At 38.3% G+C, this 22,083-nt stretch overlaps 1 protein-coding gene across 7 annotated transcripts in view; it reads right to left on the reverse strand.

Moving 5' to 3' along the window:
* Positions 1–21,967, reverse strand: part of PLAG1 (PLAG1 zinc finger) — a 50,062-nt gene extending 28,095 nt beyond the window's left edge. For 2 of the 7 annotated variants that reach the window (XM_065053584.1, XM_065053580.1), the window contains exon 1: positions 21,740–21,958. The gene's annotated coding sequence lies outside the window, so the exon portion shown is untranslated. Of the gene's footprint in view, positions 1–21,739 lie in introns of all 7 variants that reach the window. The other 5 variants (XM_065053583.1, XM_065053581.1, XM_065053579.1 and 2 more) reach the window with 4 other exon arrangements.
* Positions 21,968–22,083: the final 116 nt, after the last annotated feature.

Genomic DNA, 22,083 nt, shown 5'->3' on the forward strand with positions numbered 1-22,083 from the left:
TCAAGGTATCGTTCTTCCTCCCTTTTCTTCTTGCACTGGTGCTTGTCTGGCCACACAGTGCAGCAGGTCAGGGAGCTAAAGCAGTCAAATTAACCCTACAGAAAAAGTGCCGACCGTTTCTGTGCAGTCTGTTGTTGGAGTGGCTCGGTGCCAGCACAAGAGGAGGCAGGAAGGACCATCTCAGGTACAGTGATGAGCGGGTTGGGATTCTCGTAGCTCTAGCCCAAACTGGAAATCATGGAGGAACCTCACCCACAGATTTCCCACGGTCTCTTGGTACTAACCAGGCTGAGCAGCAGTCCAGAGTCAGAAGCAGCAGGAATTTCAGCACCAAGCTACACCAGGGATTTGGCACCACCTGAGTCTCACAGACCCAGCATTCAACAGGGTGGCAAGGGGAAGCAACCTGGCAGGACAGACTGAGCACAAAGCACTAATGGAGTATCATGGCACTGTGAGATGCTCTCACCTTAGCAGGGGTGATGAGAGGTGCAAAATGACTAAGTTCATATTAATAGTGGTGCATATGTTTCCTCAAATAAATGCAGTCAGAACTAAATCCACCAAACATCTAGAGTCACAAGAGAGAAGCACAGGGCAGCTGTTTCAACTCACTATTTCCACTACAGTGAAAATAAGGCAGAAGTTTACAGTCCTCTACCAGAGATGGCTCCCAAGCACAGAGACATACACAAGGGCTTCTGAGAGGTGAATTAAAAGAGGTATCCACTGTACTTAGATAACCTTACCTTTCATATTGAACTACTATCTTCTGTTTTAACAGGAAGTAATACTGCCATGTGAGGAGATGGAAGAGTCTCAGAAAGCATCAAAGCCAAATAAACACTTTTTGCCTCATTGCAATATTGAGAAAAGGTGGAGAAAAGTTACCTGGACATACAATTCATGATGATAGCATGGCCTCTTGCTTGGAGCATGTATTCAAAGAAAGAATGAAAACATGAATGTAAAGAGAAAAATTAAGTAAAACGTAACACAATTTTTAGAAGCTGAAAACATGTAAAACATCCAGCTTCCCTTCAACATGACAAAATAGTCTTTATACAAAGGAAGAACAACAGTTCTAGTCTACTGAGTAAGAAATCTGACATGCTACCACCTGAGCCTGGTTGGGCTGAGAGAGGTTAGTTCAAGAATAGCATGGCAGGAAAAGCAGCAGATCAAGGGGAGATGACAACAGATTTCTTACTAAAAGGTGGAAGGATGTTATTTATGGACTTCTGCCAAAGCTGGTCTTCAGTCTTTTTTGATTCAACATTTTCATTCAGAATTTGTTTTTATGCCTTTAAGTGAGCACTACCAAAATGTGTAGAAAATATGAAACTAGGATGTACCAGAAGTACAGTGCAGACTAAAATAACACACGAGAAAAACTACAAAAAAATCTTAAGGACAGGTGCAACAGAAATGGGATGAAAAGTAACAGCAAAGAACAGAACATCACACTGAGAGACTCGCGGTTTCTGATGAAAAGTGACGAACCATTAGGTGGAAGTAGCAAAGAAGGAAGAAGTTTGTGTATAATCGTCGTATAAGCAGCTAGCAGAAGTCACTAAAGAGAGCTGGTTCAGAATCAAAAAAAGACAATGGTTCAAAAAAGCAGCTGCAGTTCCAGTGTAGAAAGGGACATATGGATGCCACTATAGCGAACTACCAAGAACTTGCTGGGAATATCATGTATAAATCTGGTATTACATATTCACAGAAAAAAATATCTGGGATAGCACAACAAAACATCTGACAAAACAAAACCAAACCAAAACAAAAAAACAACAACAAACCCAAAACAAGCAAACAAAAAAACCCAAACAAAAACAGAAACAAAACCCAAAAGGGCTTAATAAGTACACTAATTAAACAATTAGCAGGGCTGGCATAAAGAACAAGTGTAAACTTATCAAAAGTAAGTTTAGGCTGGAAATAAAAAGGATTCCTAGACAACAAACCACTGGCTTTAAGTTTACATGTCAAAATACAGGGACTTCAATAGAGGAAAAAATATAACTAGTTCGCAAATGGATCTATACAGGTTCACGGAGACAGACATAGTTTCTGTGACAGGAAGGCATTTGGCTCAGCCAGGGTGATTTGTTCCAGTTCCAGGTCCCTGAATACTCACTGGAATACAATGATGGTCCCTGTGGGTCACAGCAGAAGCCCATCCAGCCTGGCATCCTTGCTCCAGAAACAGCCAACAGCAGATCCCGAGGAAGGCCAGCATGTAGTGTTTTGTGATGTTGGGCCGTCCCGAGCTAAACAGATTTAATAGCCCTCTTTTCCACTAATTTGGCAGCCCTCTCTTGTGCCCATGTAAGCTTTTTTACTTACAACATCCCATGGCAAAGAGTTCCATAGCTTAATTTCACATTTTATTAACAAGTGCTTTCTTTTTTTGCTCTGAAACCTTCTCCCACTATTTCTCTTTCCTCCTAGTTAATGATTTTGCTCCTTCTTCATCCCACCTATCCCACTCATGACTCCTTTATGATCCCCTGTCTGTGTTATGAAATCTCTACCGTATTCTGCCTTTTGCAGTCTCTTGCCAGGCTGAAAAATCAAAGCCTACTTAGGCCTTCCTTGCATGGAAGCTGTTTCACTACTACCTTCATATTCATTACCTTGTCCTGTATTTTCACCATTCTACATGTATCTTTTGTACTACATCCAGGAGACAGACACATCACAGACTGCTGCCTGTTTTATTTCTTTCCTAACAATTAACAATGTTCACTGAAGTACTACAGTAAGTTTGACATCTATATCAGGCAAGTCAGTATAAACTTAAATAACAACCAGTGGGTCAGGGGAAATGGTAGGAGGACACAGGAACAAATGCAACATATTGGTGAAGAGGCAACAGAACTTTTAGAAAAGGAAATCAAGCTTCACAAAGCTGGAGATGTGAAACGAAATGAGAACACAGGCTCAAGAAGGAAACGTACCTGTTCTTCAAGCAGTTCTGCTGTGGAAGTCCTTATAATAGAGTGTTGAGAGACTTAAAAATACTCAAGAGGTCACAGCAAAAAGTTCATGGAAAAAGTCCAGCAAAGGTTAGTAAATACACATCCACCACGTCTGGCTGAGGAAGACTTTGACAAGCGAACTATTGAAGACCAGGAGAACACTCTGGGAAAGCCATCTCTACCTGCTGGCCCTGCTCCTGTGTCTTTCACCACACCTTTCATTTTGTCACTGTCAGAACACTGGGATTTAATATGCACACAAATGTAATTCTTATTACTAAATCAAATGCAAACATAGAATTTTATCAGCATTTATCAGGTTAATTAAAAGTAGTTTTGGTTGTCTCAGGCCTTGACTGGCCTGGTAAGACCTGTGGTAACAGTTCTCTTAACAACACTTGGTCTGACAACAGGACTATCCCTCTCTTTATTTACACAAAAAAAACAACACTGCTGTCAGTAGGTACAAATGCTAACTGAAATCCAGCGTATTTTACTATTGGCACAATGAGTAGGATTACTTTTCACCACGCTGCCAAACACTTGCCTGTATAAGACAAACTTCTCTACATACAACAACTTACGACTTTACCAAACTGCTATTTTTTGGGCTAGAATTTTACAAGTTAGTGTCTGCTTCAGTGTTTTGTTTCTTTACTTTTTATTCATTCAAAACAGTACAGCCCTTTCAAAAAATTAAAGGTTTATGTAAAAAATAAAAAAGTTTTGCCTGTGTCAAAAGATTCCGTCAGACTTCTCCTTCTCCTAGAGTTTTGAGCCCCTATCCTTTGGGATGGAGATTTGAAATTAGACAGGGATAGTTGTAGCACTGTAATTCTCATGAACCCTAACCAAATTTGTCCAATTTCCTGATTACTTATTCCACGAGTCCTTTAGTCATTCAGGAACCAATCTTTTGAGTCAGATAATTGAATGCTGTCCTAGAGAACTCAGATTTTAATAGGGATTGCTGTCATTTAAACTGAACGTTACAGAAGAGGTCATTAATTTTCCAGGTCCTTGGCACAGGTCTATAAGGAGTGATTTGCAGAAATACTTAGTGCCTGCAGCTGCAGTTGAAGGCAGTAAAAGCTGCGTTCTAAACAGATTATGAAGACAATGGTTTTGAAAAGCTCAGCCTAGTAATCTCAAAACAGGTTCTCCTGAAAAATGCCACAGAAACTTGATTCTTAAAAAAAACAACCCTCAGGAAAAAAAAAAAAAAAGGTAAGAGCCATTTACTTTATTCTCACTCTGCATTTTATCCTGTGCGTGCACCGCAGGCTCTCCTGCTTTGGCATCAAGGTGTCTGGAGTATGAGTCTCATGATGCAGGTTGGGCAAGTAGTGTCTCTCCATCACAAGGGTCAGAACAATGTCCAAGTAGTGAGGTATTCCACGAGGGTATGAACTGTGGCTGTAGGGCTGGGTTTCTCAAAGTATCCAGAGCCTGAGGCAGAACATCGAATGTGCTAGAGAGCATACCAGAACTCTGTATAAATATGTTCCATTGTCAAGATCCATGTATAAGTTTCCAGCCAGCAAACTGGCTTGTGAACTCCCATCTGCGGGATACATACAGCTCTGAACTAGCATCCCACTGGGTATTTGCCTTCAGTGATCCAGGGCTTGAAAAGCAGGATAGAAGAGGAGTGCCTACAGCAATGACTGAGAGGAACACAATTTGGCTTTGTGTAAATGAGGGACAACTGAATTTACTATTTTATTTAAAACCAGTAGTGTCAGCCACTGTTGTTAAATTAACACACAAAATTAAACAGAGTGTATATATGCAACTGCAAGTACTTCAGCTGCTTTTTCCCCTTTCCTTTCCACGTCTCAGTTCTCCTCCTTCGAGTAACACTGTAAGCTTGTCACGGGACGGACCAACACCTGCTGTGTTTTCTTTTTCAGCCTCTAATACACTGAATCCTAAAAATGGATGCTACTTTTTTCTTTTTCTTTTTTTTTTTAGACATGAACAAAGCAATACAACTCCGAAACCCTCCCTTAGTTCTATTTATTCTTACCCAGTCGTCAGTGCTTAGAAACAAACATTCTTCCTGTCACTGCTCTCCTGTGAAAGACCACAGTATCTATAGTTACTGGAGAAGAGTGCTTCAGTTATCTAGGCTCCAATCATTCCCATGCTTTACTTTTCAGCTTGCCCCACAAGGCTTGCTTTCTCAGATACCAGAACGAAGATTTCTCTCTTCCTAAAGACAGCTACTGAAATTTCCTCTCCTCACTGGGAAGCTTGTCACCCCAATATCACATCTGAAAGTGAAGAGCTAAAGAGTCACTTCTGATCGACGTACAACTTCTAGCCAACTTGCAGGCCTCCTCTGATGTAAGGGAAGTGGTGAGACTACAACTCTAGCCCTAAGAAATGATGTCAGAGAACACAGGCTACCAATTTCCCCTAAACCTTTTTTCTTCTTAGTTGTATGTCTTCCCAGCAAAGGAAAGCATATTGAGCAGGTGGCACACACCATCACAATAACACTGTGAAATTCTCACCAGAAAAAAAATAGCATAGGAAATAGCACCTCAACTTCATTCAAAATATCCACAATTTTCTGACACCTCCAAGAAGCAAACACCATGATAATTCCCCATCCTAAGAACAGAATGGCATGAGGGAGCAGGGGAAAAATGACTATATCGAGCAAGAATCTTACCTACTCCTTTCTTAAACCACGCCTGCCTACAAGAGGCAATCTCACAAAAATACAAGGTATTTTTGGTTTATCTTGCTGGGCTGTTTCTCCTTGGCCATTTGGAAACCAAATTTATTAAAGAAAATATTGTAATTTTGTCTAGAGGTAGCTTAAGAGCTTGCTTTCTTCCTCAGAATGCATAAGATACTTCCCACGGAGCAGCACAAATTTGTGGCTAAGAAATTTTGGGCGTAATTCTGAAAGGAACAAACAAACAAGCCAAAGTCCAAGTTCACGCAAATATCCTCTCAGGACAGCTGTTTATTTTATATAATTCTTCCAGCTGTGCAAAAGGTGCTCTAAACAAACAGAGCACATTGCAGAAGGAATGGAAGCAGTTCAAAACAACCTGCACTACGGCAGAGAGCTTCCCAAGGGGAAGGCCAGAAGTCCGAGCCCAAGAAGCTGCTGTAGCACAAAACAGGGTGGCAAGACATAAGACCTGAAACTCTGTTGGTAGATGGACATTTTGGATGGTTCATCTCAAGGAATGCGTTAAGAACAGCACACAAGAATTCCCTGAAGCATTCAAGTAGTCAGAGGATCAACATATTTTGCAGGTATATCCTTGGCCACAATCTGCTAGCACATTACCTATAAACTGCTTACCAATACACAAGTATCCCTGTTTCCCAGTGCTCCGATGTCATAGAGCACCATCAGACTAACCAATGTCGAAATAAAAACACAAACTTGTTTTTTTTTTTTTTTCAACTGATGAGTAATATGTGACTGAAAAATGAGTAGAAAAGCAATCTGGTACAGGAAAACGGTACATTAAAAAAGGACTAGAGAAACATTCAGAAGAGGATGTATCAAAATAAAAAACAAACTGAACATTTCCTAGAAATTAAAGATTTCAAAATACTAAACAATAAGAGACTTGATTATGAAGAAATCTAAACACATGCAAAAATAAAAGGGTTGTATCAACAAGGTGTTTTGAAGTATTGTTAAAATGATGGACCACCTTGAGAAGGCAGCTTTCAAATGCACTGATAACTCTGGACAACCTTATTTATACTCTCTATTTTTTCTTAGAGATATAAATGAAAAACGTTGTTGAGGAAAGCTGCACAAAATTGGAATAAATATGAAACAGTAACAAGATGGGAAACAAGTCATGACTAGACTGGAAAATAGAGAAAGCAGAAATCCAGGAACCCTGAAGCATGAATAACAAAGAGTTTAATCTTTTGAGGGCAGTGGGATGCAGTGATGACGGCTCTGAACACACATTCTTTTGGTCCTCTGTTACTATAGGGAATTTATCATGGGCTTGACTTGGCTTTGTCTTAGCTTTTTAAATATAAAAGCTCCTCTTCAGTACATTACATCCTCAAAACATAATTAGGGTCCAAAAGTTAACACTAAAAATAGCACTAAGGAGCTTCATATTCCTGTCTTCTTGATTTCTGTATCAATTTACTTGATTGCAACAGTCAGGCGTCTGGTCCTCGAGACTAAAAGGAGTTCTTGTGAGAGTTAGTCCTAAGGAGATGTCTGAGAGGGTGACACTTCTGAGTTTAAATCCACAAATAATAATTGAAATATCAATGTGTAACTGTAAATAAATAAAGGACAAAACTTCCACACATGTTTAGCAACTTCCTTAACAAAAGCAAGTATGTGAGTAAAAAAAAAAAAAAAAAGAAAAAAATTAGGGACATGTTAAAAAAAAAAGTAAAAATAAAAGAATACATATTCCACTAATCCATCCTGGCATGCCAAGAAAACTTAAAGACAATTTGGAACGAACTTCACAAATTCTTACAATTAGGAAATACATGAGGAATAACATCATGAATAAGTCTTCAAATTAGCAAGTGACCAAGAAGTATACGCTTTGCCAATTTCAGTTCAAATCAAAATACTTCATGATACAAGCATATTTTTAGTGCTTTTACAAATAAATGAGTTCTTTGGAATAAGATTCTTCACTCACTAACATTCTCATTTTTTTTCTTGCTATTCAAGCTATTTCAAGACAACTTTTGCAAATCTGCAAATTGAAAGGGACAATTAACAGGTAATCTCATATGAAGTCTTTGAAAAAAGGAGCAAATATCTTCTAAATATGAATCTTATAAAAGTTTGGGTTTTTTTCCCCTGTCACTTTAATGACTGTCTGAAATAACTACTGCACTAACCTGATGACACACTTATTTACTTTATTTTCTTGTGCCTGTTATTCAGTTGTTGTCTGTAGTACAATTTCATTTAGCAATAGCCTGGACCTCTCAGTAAGGGAATGTGTCTGTAGTAGCTCTCTAATCTTGCTGCCCAGCTGCTAAGACAGTCACATGAGTCACTTACTGCCTTTAGAGCAACACACACCACTTGCTGAATTTAGAGACACTCTCTGTTTCTGGACTGGCTGTACATATCAATTGAGTAATACACTATCCTAATCACACATAAAACTCTCCAGGTTGTTTGTTGTGTTTTGGTTTTTTTTTTTTTTAATTTAAACTGGTGAGTCAAAGAATGTATTTTTTTACTAATGCAGTTAACAACCCAGCTCCACAAAGTGATTTATGTACTGGTTTTCAGCATTATCATTTTCAGTCCAGTCAGGCTAACTTCAGGAACCAGTTCAAATGTAGGTAACTTCATCTAATTGCTCAGTGAAAATCCAGCCCTGGAAGAATGACAAACTGTATCTGTCAAGACGATCCACTGTACAGCTTCTGAACAAAACACTTTACAACAATTCCTTCCTTATCAGGATTTTAAACTGGGACTCTTTGGAACACCACCTTTTTCAACGGTCTATTTAAAAACAATTTACATAAGACTAGCATAGTTACTTCCATGCATCACTTAGGTCTACTGACACATGAAACTCCTTGTTGAAAACACTTTATTTATTAACATAATCTAAGGCACTACATAGGAAGTATTATCACATACAAACAGTACACAGCCTTACAGTAAAACACTGTGAGGATAATTTTATTTGGAACTGTCACCCCATCCTCAGTGTAGGCCCTATGATGCTTCATTTCATTCCTTATCACACACTATCTTCTTTCCCAGTGTCTCATTAATGGCGCTGTTCTTTGCAGATGTTTGTACATGGAATCGATCAACAACACAATGTATTATGCTCTGGTCATATGTGTTCATAGACTACCAGCCTAACAAAAACCCCACAGAATCACACTTCAAGGTATAAGGCTGATGTCACCAAAACCAAGGAGTCTGAGATTATATGAAATACTTCTCTAGTTCAAAAATATACTGGTCCAAACTGAGAAAGGTGTTTTAGTACGCCTAAAGGAGAAAAGCACTGCGTCAAACCTCACCTACTAGTTTCAAGTATGGCCAAACTTGCCTTAAAATGGTCTTTACAGACTTCTTGCCAGTAGTAAATCACAGTAGGCAATGTCCCAGCTCCCCAGTCATGCAGCAGCACATTTTCAAGTTAAATACTCTAATCTGTCAGATAACATTAAATAGAGCTCCACAACTAGCCAGAATAGAGTATCAAGTAGTAACAACTAACTAAACTTTTAATTCGTGTTGTACCATACTGAATTAGCATTTGTAAAGACAAATGAAAATGGTTATTGCTAAGCTGTTTCAGCAAACTTTGCACTGTAATTCAGATAAGTACAAGCAAACTCCTTGTAGTGATATTTAATATCTAAAAGAATCTAGTCACTGATGTACACAGTGCCAGTCAACCTACAGTCAAATTTCAGACTAACACACACATATTTACTGTTATTATGAGTAACATCTAAGATTTTTCAAGTCAAAAGATAAGGCAGAACTATATTTTTCTGCTGTATTTTTCGCACTATACAGAATTTTCTGCCAGGTCAGAATTGCTGTTTCCCACGTTTGTGTGACTCTTCACACAGTGACAGTATACAGTTACAAAAACTGAATGAGGAAAATACAACTTCAGAAACAAAGTGACAGAGGAACATGGGGCAAGATTAGCAACTGAAACTACTAATCTAGATTAATCTCAAAATCTCCAGTGGCATAAATTCTTACCCTCTGTTACATTATCTTTCCCATAATCAGTATAGCATTCCATTCAGGTATTTGGCTATCACAACATCAAAATTTGGAATTGCTACTCCACACATACTGATAAAAGGGTTTGCATATGCCATTTTAAATAAACAATTTGTCTTGAATAACCAGAATGCCTTAAAGCAGGCCAAACCACGCTGACATATAAAACAATTCTTGGAAAAAAGGCTGCAACTTGATAATGATGTATTATGCACTCTATTAAAGAAGCCTCTCAACTATTCAAGTTTATGGGTGTACTTCTGTGATAGCCTGAAACCTTTCAGATAGACTTTAGTAAGAGGTAGCTTAGAGAATGATGGATGATGGTTTAGTGGATTAACATGCTAAAAGCATAATCTCTTTTGACACAGCTATTTGGTCTGAAAAAAAGTATAAAATGTTAATTCTGTTTTCCAATAAACATAACTTTTGATCTGCTGAGTCAGAGATGTCATGCATAATGATCACAGCAGGAGGACAATGTTGTTTGTATTTGTTTGGAGGAAGAAGCAATTCCATGCAAATAACAAGAAACAAAAAAAATGATGGACCAGAATTTAATTAAAGGCAAATACACCATAGGGAAATGGTAATTCTGACAAAACAGAACACTTGTTTTCCTAGGGACAACCCACATTACTACAAAATCAACTCTTAAGCTATGTAACATTTACATTCAGGTTTTCTAATACACACTTTCAACACAACATTGAACTAAAATACTGTGTGTTACTAAGTCAGTACCGTATCACCTTTCTACGTACCACTTTTAATTCTGAATTCAAACCCACAAAACCAACAAACTCACTAACCTTAGAAAGCACTTCATCATGCACTATCTGAACGTAGTAGAAGAACTCTGTGTTTGTAGAGATCCCAGAAATAACCATGGCAGGGCTCTGAATACCTATGCACGTCTAGGTACCTGAGCTTTTTACTTAGTTATGGGTGCACGCAGACATAACTTTTTTTTTGCTTTGATCAAGTACTGATGGTTTTATTACTGAAAGCTACATTGTTCTAAATGTACATGTATTATTTTCAGAAATATATTACTATAACACACATTGCCTTACTGACAGATCCAAGCTATTGCTAAATGAATCTCCCATAACATCTAAATATTATTTACTTGGTTGAAAAATATCATCAGGTTAGTAAATATTTTTCTTTGCTTTCAAGACAGTTAAATATTTTTCCAAGGTCTTTGCTAAAAGGATTTTTGTCCTTTTCAAGCACACTAACTTCTTATGTGGTTACATTCATTGCCCTTCGAAGTTGACAGACTTGTAAAAGTCATGCTGAAGTGTCCATTTCTGATGTTGCAGGAAAAAATGAAAAAGTCAGCGAGTGATAATAATTAATTTATTTCCAAAAGCCAGAGTTCCGCGTTCACATGGTAGAAAGAGACCAATCCTGCACTGCAGGTCTGCTCCTTCCACGTTCAGGACATTGCAGTTCCATCATTAAGCAGCTTCCCCTGCTGAGAAAAACATGAGTCTACTGTTCCCTAATGACCACCAATTTCTGAATGATGCTAAAACAAAAAATCCTGGGTTTAACCTATAAAAAAAAAAACCTCAACAGCTTGATTCTTGACAGCCTGAAAGATCACCCCTTTTCATGAGTGTCACCTGAGACAATCCTGAATGTTACAACAACAACAAAATAGAGGGTGAAATGCCACTTGCTTTCTCAGAAGCATTTCAGTTTTAACATCGATCTCTCATTCTGAGATAGGCTTAAAATATTATTACACACTACACAGTTAGTACTGTGCATTTACTAATGACCTGTCTAGAACTTGATTGATGGAAATGATATTTGGAAAACATGAAGTAGAGAAATCAGTATCTTGAAGGTCACAGTGAAAAGAATTGTCAGCATCCAACTGGATTTCAGGAAGCTTTACGAGAGGAACCTGGGACATGCATTTTTATTGACTGTTTGTTCAATTTAATTTGTTCTGATTTATAGTAAAGCGCTACTGAAGAGGTCAAGGAAACTTTCAAATAATCTGGTCGAGATCAGACACGGAAAAAATCTCCGTCTTCTATCTACAAATTCTGTAGTTCAGGTAATTTAATAACTTTGCCAGCCACTGCAACACACTCAAAAAATACCAAGGAACAGACTTCCTAAACACCTGATGAACGCAACAAGGGAGGAGGGGGAAGAATAAATTTTTATCTCCACATAAGGAGTCTAAAAATATCCAATGCAAGAAGCTAGAACACTTGTTCTTCAGGCCTGAGCTCTGCCATGCATGGGAGCAGGGGGAGCATACATATTTTTGACTACATATTCTCTCAGATGTACCCCCAAACACAAGATCACATCATGAATTTACCAAGTGGCTAAGTAACAGTTCATTCATAAGAGGGATACAAATACATTATGATCTCCATCCACTAGACCTCCTAACCTTCCTACAAAGGCCTAAACTACAAAAAGCTGGGAGAGGCAGAGATTATATATATGGATGGATAATCTTCAGGGCACTGTCGGCAGCAAAAGTGGTGGCAATTTTTTACGTATATTTGGGAAGGAAGAATTAACAAATCAGTTAAGCTCTATCTTCTTCAAACTAGGAGTCTTAATATCTCAGTGAAACAAATGTGACCTAAGTACTACTTCACGTAACAGTTACAGAGTACTTGCAACCTGACAGCAAATTTCTGCCTGACTTCAAGCATTCAATTAAGCTACCTACCTAAAACCTTTATGCTAAAACTACCACCAAATATCAAACTACCTCCTTTATGATAAAAGTCAGATGCTTAGCAGAAAGGATTATTCGACCTCCAACCACAGTTTAACAACTAGACCTGTGACAGGAATAGGGGAGGTCTAGGGCATTCGTGGAGTCTTTGAGGGTTTGCTCAGAGTTGAGAGACTTCCTATGGCTTGATTCCTGATAAAAACTGCAACAAACAGCACAATACTCAAATACTTATTCAGACAAAAAATTCAATTTGTCTAACAAAGAACTGTGGAATTCATTTCAAGATAACTGAATATGTGATCAGTTTTGAGGTACATTACTGTGTGACTGAAATCACAAATTCATAGGTTTTAAATGTTTTGAGAGACTGAGGGGCAGTGATTTAAGTCATCAGAGCCCCTTCCTGACCACACCTCCCTTTTTAGTCAAGGCTTGAAGAAAGATCTAGTCTCCTTTTATGTTCATTATTTTTATTAGGCAAACTACAGAAAAGCAGAAAAAAATAATGCATATTCGATCTCCCCAAACTAAAGCATCTTCCTACTCCAATCGAATGAGTAATCAATGCAGTTAGAAACTGCTTAAATGCACTTTCCTTTCAGTACAAATATTTAACTATAATGAAGAGTAAGAAGTTTGTTTTACATGATGCATAGATAAAAACTGTACTAGAAACCGAAATGTATTACTCAAGGTGATCTTAACTTACTTGTTCTCAAATATTTTGAAGTATTCAAGTTTTCAAAGGTAAAATAATATTATATTACAGGACAGACCTCTAAAACCATTTTTTCCCCAAGCAACTTTTTTCATAGTTTGTGATTTCTGAAAGTGTAACCTAAATTTCTGTTTGCCTTCTACAGCAAATGATGCTAGGAGTGCATTTGAGCATTTCTTATGAGGAAAAAGTAATACCACATATTTGATTAATGCTACAAGGCTGCAAAACTTGACTTCTTTTCCTCACAGGCTTGTTTTAACATTCATCCAGTTTGAGACTATTCCCATCACCCCCATACACTATGATTAAGTTTCCTGTGTTACTCCAGACCCATTTTTTCTACACTTGTAGCATCATCACCAGAAGCTAATTCCACAGTGCTCCTCAGCACAATTATTGTAGTACAAAAATTATCAATATCAATACTTAAAGGGACACTAATTCATTCTCAGAGAACAGAAGAGTTTTAAATAAGTAAAAGAACTGCTGGTTTGAGAGAAGAGCATGTCCAAAAGAAAAGGGTACATTTGTGCAGTTAAGACAAAAACCCTCTAAAATTACAAGTGGGAGAACATTTTACAAGTAATGAGAAAGTAAACGAGTTTGATATAAATATTGCATATATACTTTTAAAAGCAATTTCAACACATATTAAAAGCAGCCTGAATAATTAGGCTAATTAACATATTATGCTTCTTGGTGACTTCTTAAGTAACAAATAATGTAACTTTGTTGTTTAGAAAAAGATCTGATTTCATTGTACTGGTATGCTTATAACTGTACTTAAACACCATTTAAAATACCATGTAGCAACACCAACCTTTGAGAGATGCAATAATATTTTTACTACTTTTTCTGAAACTGATTAAAATATAGCCATAAGCTATATGTTTATGCTGGGGCATAATTAGAAGTGATTTAGCCTAAACACTATCCCAGTATTCGAAAGATTTAAAGAAAACTGTCAAGTCACAGAGGAAAAAAATATCTACAGATTGAAATTAACTGGCATTTATTGTGATCATCTATGTCTAAACCCTTCTCTAAACTACGTGGTTCACCATTTCCCAGTGTTGTAGATTAAACTAATTATGACTGTATTGACCACAATAACTTCCAGTGAACAAAATAAGCCTGAACGATGTCTATGTTTAGTTTTTAAACAGAGCACAAAACTCTGACAGGATTTTATACTTGTTTTATTCCAGCTTAATACTCACTCTTTATAACGTGATTGTGAGGGTAAAAAGCACCAGTAACTGATAACAGGTAGCTAGCACCATAAATTTACACCTTTGTGGTGTATCATTTATGAAAACATAAGAACAGCTGTAGGCAATTTTTACTTTACATATTTATATTGTACCTATAGTTCCGTGTGATAAATACAATATTATTATTCAGCCTTGCATGTAGCAAGCTGTAGTAAATGCACAATTAGTATAAATGAAAATTCCACACGTGACAGTAAGAGTTTGAAGAAACTTAACATTTACAAACTTGTAAATATTTTATTACTAACTATATAGGCTTGATTGAAATTTAATAGTAAGCTGCCAGAATCTTTCTGCCTTTTCTTCAAAAAGCTCTCTTTAAAATAAAGTTCCTATATCACAACTGATTCAGAAGACATGACATTCTCCCTAAACAGCCAGATGTTTCCTTAAAATGCATGTGTGTATCTACATTACATATAAATGTAGCATTCACGATAAATATGTATACTACACAATAAACAGTTTTATTAGAAGTGACAAGCACTTGGGACAGTAAAATCTGATTTGCATGCACAGGGTCTTTCTGCTGTTCAAACATTTAGTGTAATGAGATCTCATTAATTCAGAAATCAGATTCTGAGGGCTTTTTAGAGAACTCATGCACCAGTAAATCTGATACCCTGTAATATACAAATACATACTCAATAAATGAAGACGGAAGATAAATTTTCTGACATTCTCCTTGCTTTTTGGTTACTTGGCAATTCACAGCAAACGTGCATCAGACAAAATCAAACATGTACATCTTATTTCACGAGAAATGCTTCAGATTTGGCAGTCTCCAAAGTGTAATGTGACCCACAACGACAAAGAAAAGCTCTTAGGGTAAAAGTCAGTGATACACAGTGTCAGGCTACCAGGTGAATTACCTGTACAATATGTAAGTCTATATTCAATCTGCATGGTTATATGGTAACAAATAAAGTATTTTCTACAGCAGTATGGAGGAGATTATTATTATTCTAACTTCAGTTAAAAAAAAAAAAACAACTTTGACAAATAATTCCCTTTAAACACTTTATAATCTGATTTCTAGGGATATTCTCTTTTGAGAGAGGAATTTAGCACATTAAGTGCAAAAGAAGATTATAGCAGTTCAGTTTACTGTAACAGTCACTTCTTGCATTTTTCCAAGTTCCTTTACATAGTTATTTCTTAATTACATCTGATGGCAATTCTAGGTTTTACTTTCCTGATTCCCACTTGACTTCTCAAAGCTGATTGGAGCTATTTTACTTCAGAGTTTTGAGTTACTGTTCTGTGTATTATAGCCACACTTGTCTACATTCATTTGTTTTGTCTGTCTCACTTTCTGGTTTTATACTAGTTCAGCCCTGGTTTTTTTTTGTCTCTTCCACTTCCTTTAAACAAATAAAATAAAATTATGCACACTGGGCCACATTCTGCTCTCTTTGTGCCCACTTGTAAGCCTATCAAAACCACCAGGGTTGGGCATGCATAAAATAGCCCATCACTCTGGCCACGTATTTTAATGTATTTGACAAAGTATCTCTATGCTCTGGATATACAGTGACTTAGGAAAGGGACAGAAGTTATTACAAAGAAGGCTATAACAGAAACTGATTTATTTCTTCAACATGAGAATAACTATATAAGCTTTCCCACTCTCCACTGTCAAGTATGTACTTACACAGTCACCTCAAAACCCCGCTATGTACAGTGACTAATTTTAATAACATGATTCCATAGTAACTGTTTATAAGACATGCAGGGTCCATTTAAATGTTAACAATTTTAATATACCCTATGAGAAGGCCCCATCCTTTTTAATTGTTATCACATAACTATTTTTAAAAGCATAGCTTCTCAAAAATGTAAAAAACCCCTTGTAATTCTATTCATTTTTGCTAATTGATCCTTCTAAGATGAGACAATAACAGGTGAACACTGATAATGAAATAGACAAAAAATACTTTAACAAGCCAAACTAAACAAAAGTAAAACTGAACTTGCAGTAATGGTGACCAGTTTTGCTCAATAATAGGTTTTCATAACTTGCATACAATTAGAATTTTTTGCATTTGATGTTTGGTGGACAACTGTTCATTTGAAATGCATTAATAACTAATCTATTCAGTTTCAGATAAAGAGTCACTATATTCCTTGAAAAAATAAAAACAAAATTCAGGCAGCAGTATAAGTGATTACATTGCGAGTTAATCGATGTTTTACATTCAAGTTACAAGTTCGCACAGTTTAAAAATCAATATAAATTTAATTAAATTCTAGATGTGATTTTTTGATTAGCAGGAAACATACACAAAACTCCCATTATCAAAATGCTCAGATAAATGCAAAAAAAATCCCCTACACTTCAGAAATTTCAACATTTTACATTTGATCAATACAAAATGTTACTTTGTTCTAACATTTGAATTATTTTAAATAGTTTTTGAATGCTACCTAAACATTTGATAATTGGTTAAAGATGCTTAACAGTTCAGTGGATAGATACTGCACATTTCTTTCAAAAGCAAGGCAAGCTAAATCCTCACTACTAGCAGATATTTGGAGAACACCTCCTTGAAAGCAAGTATTCTGTCACTTTGGTGGTGGTGGCTGCTGATTTGAGAATGGTCTAATTGCTTTAACATATTTCATGTTTTTGGGAATATCTCCCCTTGGTAAACAGATAAACTCGTTCAAGAACCCTCCCAAAAGGTATTTGCTGACAAAAACTGGTTTTAAAGATGTAAGAGGTTATAGATACAAAATTTTAAAAACTTATGGTTTACACTCTGAAATAAAACATCTCTTTTTAACAAAATAACCTTGAACAGTTACAAACAGTGGTTTATTTAGAACCTGAGCAGTGCCCTCTTTAACCCATTAATTTTAAAACACATGCACTACCCTGAAAGGAGGAGGCTTAAGGGCACCATTTTGACTGAGTAGCTGCAGAGGTGGCCGACCATTAGAAGTGGCTGCATTTTGTATGCAGAGCTTTTTGGAGTTACACAAACTTTTAAAAAGTTTCTTAATTTAAATATCAAAGTTCTACATAGGGAAACTAATTTTTCAGGACAATTACTAAATGAAAAGTACACATCAAGAGACACATTTGAACCAAGCATTCAAGAAAAGCTGAATGCATGTCAATTCAGATTCCTGTATTTGCTGTACTGTTGTAGAATACTGTAGTTATTAACTTTTAAATATTATTGAATAGGATTGATCAGTTTCTAAGAAGGATTTTAATACATTTACAGATCTCCAGTTTACCTACAAAAAATAGGGTAACTTTACCAACAGCAGCCTATAGTATTTGTTTCCTTAGATATTTTAACTTCAGAAAATTTTGAAAAAATCATACTGAATCATGTGTAGAACCAGAGCAACATATAATAGAGAAGACTATCTTAGCTCTCAGAATGAAGCTTTGAAAGATCTATTTTAGTTAAACACCACATCATCCCCACAAGAAGAATTCAGTTTTCTACAAAAAAGATAATAAGTTTGTAAAAAACAATCCTAAACAACATTTATCTCCTGCTATTATTATGACCATCTGGATTATACCTTAAAATTAAACCCAGTTGAGAGGAGTATCAAATTCTGAGAGAACACCCTTTCCTTTACCTCCTCCCTATGTCCTGAATTTTGTACTATGGTTGGATACACTGAATTTACTTTTTAATACATAACTGTAAGTCAAGAAAGATACTCCACACCATGTGTTTATTTCATATTGTTCTTATCAGTGCCTACACCTATTTTCAGCATTACAGGATTAATGACTTAGAAGCTCTCAACTAGGTAAAAATGTAATACTTCATACTCATGGTCACAAACACAGTATTTGAAGAGTTCTTAAATACTGTTCTCAGTACCATTAACTAGTTTATTAAAGTGAGTTCTGTACATCTACTACTATCTATCATGGTACATTAAAAACACCAACACACAGTGTACTGCTATTAAGTTTTCAAATTTCTATGCATTTTAGGATAATATTACTTCAGTCAATAAAAAGAAGAGATGGGTGTAAGAAATATTTGGAAAGGAACTTTAAAGTATGAATTCCTGCTAACTATAAAAGAGATCTCTAAACTCTAAAAGACAGTTCTGGAAAAATGTTCAATTTCATTCCTTTATACAAACTGATTAATCTTTCTTCCTTAATGAGCCTTTTTTTAGACTAAGAGTACTTAATGTGATTTAATTTTCACAACTGTGAGTCACTGGAAAACTTTGAGATTTCTTCCAAAATCTCTAACCACAAGACTATCCTAGTCAACAACTACTGTACAACAGCTTCTTTTGTCACACTTGCAGAAAAGGTACAGATCATTTGTGAACACATGCTATTCAACACACAGGGCTATCACAACTGATACTCAACTTCCACAAGTTCAAAGGAAACATTTGCTGAAATAGCCTCCCTACAAGTTCAGTACTCCACCTTCTCTCTCTTGAACCACATACCTGTACCCAATTTTTAATGTAGAGTTAAATACAAAGACTACAAAAACAAAGCACATGTAAAGGAAACATCATAACTCCTCATAAAGACATCAAATTGCCATATTAAGAGGCAACATTATTTTTTTTAAATAGGATATTTCACTGAATATTAAATTACGTAGGATATAATAGGGAAAACCAGAGCATTTCGCATCATTATAATTAAACATTTACAAGTTAAAAATTGAGCAAAAACCAGCCAGAACCCATGCTAAAAGCTTGTACACACACATGCACACACAGACACAAAAACAGACTACAATTCAGACGATCTTTCTTTTTTTTTTAACAAAGCCAGAGGCAAATCTTCCAAGTGATGTTATAATTACACAGCTAAGGTGTACTTGTAAAAAGCCCCTAGTTTGGCCAATTAAAACCTACGGTTATTTTCACTGTTTTCAAAACCTTTTGGGACTGTTCAGAAAATTTAAGTATAGACCATGCTCCACAATACTTTTCAACAAACTCAGGTGTCGCCAACAAAACTGAATTTATTCAAAGCAAAAATAACATACTTCACAACTTTTACAAAGTGTCTGTGAAAGTGCCCTATGCACATGGGTCTCCTCCCAGGGAATTCATAGCTAGCAGAACAGCACCACGTTTTAATATTAAGCAACCTGAATCTATTTCATTTCTGCAACACCCATTCCAAAAAAGCGCTCTTCAAAACACAGCACTTTAATTAACACACCAAGAAAACTCTACTGAAGACCTGCCACACACAGAAGAATTGCTTTGATCCAAACGAATCTGCACGTTTTCCCCCACTATCCTGCCTTAATTTATCAGACCAGGGCCGATTTGATACCTTCCCATGAAAAAAAACCAACAACGAACCATCCCTCTGCTAGAGGCAGAGGTGCTGCAGAGGTGATGATAACTCTAGGAAAAGAGAAGCTGTCTCTTTAAAATGCCCTGCTATGTCCCTGATCCCACGTGGAACCAACATCAGCAGCACTTTCGCATTAACTTCAATATGAGGCAAGATGAGGCATCATTATTTTACATAAATAAAACGAGGAGAGTGCAGAACGCATTGTTTGTAGGAGACAAACAGGTGAACTGAACGTGCCAGGGAAATCAGCAACCACCCGCAGACGAGGTGCCCTGCCCCTGAGCCCTCCCTGCTTTCCCTATGGAGTATTACCTCAACCCCACACTACTCCGAAGAATCCGGTTTAAATAGAGGAGGGAGCCACCAGGAAAACTTGAAATTCAAAGGCAACGAAAACGCACTTTATAAACCGGAAAGGTTTACTCTTTGCCTCACACATCCTAATTAGATCAGGAAAGTGACACTACAAAGGCATTAGATTCCGGTCCGGAAAAAAAAAAAAAAAAAAAAAAGAGAGAGACAGAGGGAAAAAATAAGAGCCCCCGTCTCCCAAACCCCCCCAAACATACAAAAAAGCATTTAAAAAGGAAGTTATAAAGCAGCACATACAGCATTTATCTTATCTAGGATCACTCCACATTACCCCCAAGTTATGCACTTTCTGCACTATCATCTCCCCCTACCTCTCTCTCCTGAAAGGGATTTTCACGTTTTCTCATTGTCGGTGGCGAGTTATAAGAGGCTTTTGCCTTTCCAAAGAATTCATCAACAAAAAAAAAATAATAAATATTAACTCCTTGCTCCCTGAAACCTTAAAACGGTCTCGGGAAGACACGGGTTTTATTCTGTTACCTTGAGGAAGAAAAGGGGGAGCAGCCCCGATTTTTAGGTATTTTTTGGCATTTTTTTCTGATTTTTATTTTGTTATATGCCTCAGTTCTCCCTCCATTTTGGTTGTTTATGATACTGACAACAAGCTGTCCCTGCTCTCTCTCTCTCTCTCTCCGGATCTCTCCTGCTTTCAGTTAGCAAACCCCCTCCCCAATGCAACACGACTCAGCACTTACTTGGGTTCACACTTTTCTCTAAACACACACCGATGGGGAAGGGAAAAGCTCCTGGGCCACTCGGAGGGGGAGAGCAGGCAAATTCGTTTCTTTATTACGAAAAAAAAAACCTTTTGTCCAAAAAACGACGGGAAAGGGGGGTCGAGTGCCCCAAAGTCCCTCCGGATCCCCCCAAAGACGCGGCCGCCAGGTCCGGGGGACACCCCACGGGTAGCCGGGTCCACGGGGGAAATTTCTGTGCGAAATTCGGCCGGTTTGGGGCGGGGGGTGAATTTATATTAATTTTTTCCCTCATTTTTCGGCACCGCGGTCTCTAATGTCTTCCGCTCCCTCTCGCCGCTCTCGCCGCTGTCACTGCATTCACAGCACAGGCTCCGGAGAGGCGAAGAGGGGAGGGGGCGGCCGGGCAGCTCCCGCTCCTGCCCCGCGCCGCCGCCACGGCCCCGGCCCGCCAAGGGGGTCTGCGGCGGGCACCCCGCGCCCTCCTGCCGTCCCCCGGGCAGCCCGCTCGCCTCGCCCGCTCGCTCGCGAACCAACATAGCGCCGCGGGGAGGGAGGGGAGGAGTGGAGGAAACTCCTGAGAGAGGTTTTTTTTCTGAAAATCATCTCTTTCTCCCTCCGAAGGAAGGGAAGGGGGGGCACCGCTCGCCTCGGCTCCCCTCCCCTGCTTTTCCCCTCCCGGGGGGGGTCCGACGCGGGGTGGTGGGGGGCTGCGGGAGACGAGGGAGAGGGATGGAAGGGAGGGATGGTTAACACAAACTTTTCCTCACTGCTCGCTGCTCCTCTCTCCTCTCCCCCCTCCTTCTCCTCCTCCCCCTTCATAATTTAAATAACCCTGATATTTCCCTGCTAAACCCCGGCGCCTGCCCCCCAAACCCGCAGCAGACTCACCGCGGGAGCCTCAGCATCCCCTCTGCGCCCCGTTTCCACCCTTTACAGTGTTCTCCGATTTTTCTGTAATTTTTTCCCCATATTTCGGGCTGGACGCGGCGGGCCTGGAAATTGTTTGCTTTCCCGTCTTTCCAGCAGCCATTGTAGTGTATGCGCTGCGGTGCAGCCCAGCCTGCCGCACACGCCGCGCCCACACCGCCCGCCGCCCACACGCACCGCGGGTTGGACGCCTCCCCCCGTCAGTCAGGGCCGCGGCCGCGCCCCGCCGCCGGCGCCTGCGGCCCGCGCCGCCCGCCCCGTTGGTGGAAGGAGGCGCCGCTCAAGGCCGGGGCGGACCCGATGCC

Source organism: Columba livia, chromosome 2 (assembly GCF_036013475.1).
Source record: "Columba livia isolate bColLiv1 breed racing homer chromosome 2, bColLiv1.pat.W.v2, whole genome shotgun sequence".
Lineage (NCBI taxonomy): Eukaryota > Metazoa > Chordata > Aves > Columbiformes > Columbidae > Columba > Columba livia.